Source organism: Arachis duranensis, chromosome 3 (assembly GCF_000817695.3).
Source record: "Arachis duranensis cultivar V14167 chromosome 3, aradu.V14167.gnm2.J7QH, whole genome shotgun sequence".
In the NCBI taxonomy this organism is placed as follows: Eukaryota; Viridiplantae; Streptophyta; class Magnoliopsida; order Fabales; family Fabaceae; genus Arachis; species Arachis duranensis.
The window spans coordinates 130,997,070-130,997,605 of record NC_029774.3 but is presented as its reverse complement, the minus strand read 5'-3'; positions in this window follow the sequence as shown (position 1 = coordinate 130,997,605).

The window sequence follows — 536 nt, the reverse complement described above, 5'->3', positions numbered from 1 at the left end:
TTATCAGGGTCACTATCCTAAATCTTTATGGGTGATATTGTTGTCTAAGATTTCATGTGACTACCCTGACGGAAGGTTGCTATCACAAGGAAGCACCAATAACATGCGGATTCAATGACAACCTTTTGGGCATATACTGGGCAAGAATGCATAGAGTTGGGAGGGGCCATTTAAATTATAGAGCTTCTCAACAAATAAAAGCATCTACCCATACCCTAACAGATTATATCAGGCCATGAGTATCACTTACAATGAAAAATCTTCACTGATATTTAATTATGGGTAAATATTTTATCAGGAAGACAAAAAAAAACTCTCAGAATTTATCTTATTTAGTATGTATTAATTGTCGTGACAATTAATGAATCTTAAATAAGACAAATTTTATTTGTTTTTGACTAATTTTTTTTGTTACTAAACATTTTCGATACTTTATTTTGTTTTTTATTTTTTTTTGTGAAATATAGTACACCTTAATCATTTTTAAACTTTAGTCAGACTCCCACCCATTAAAGAAAATTGGCAAGAAGGAAGGA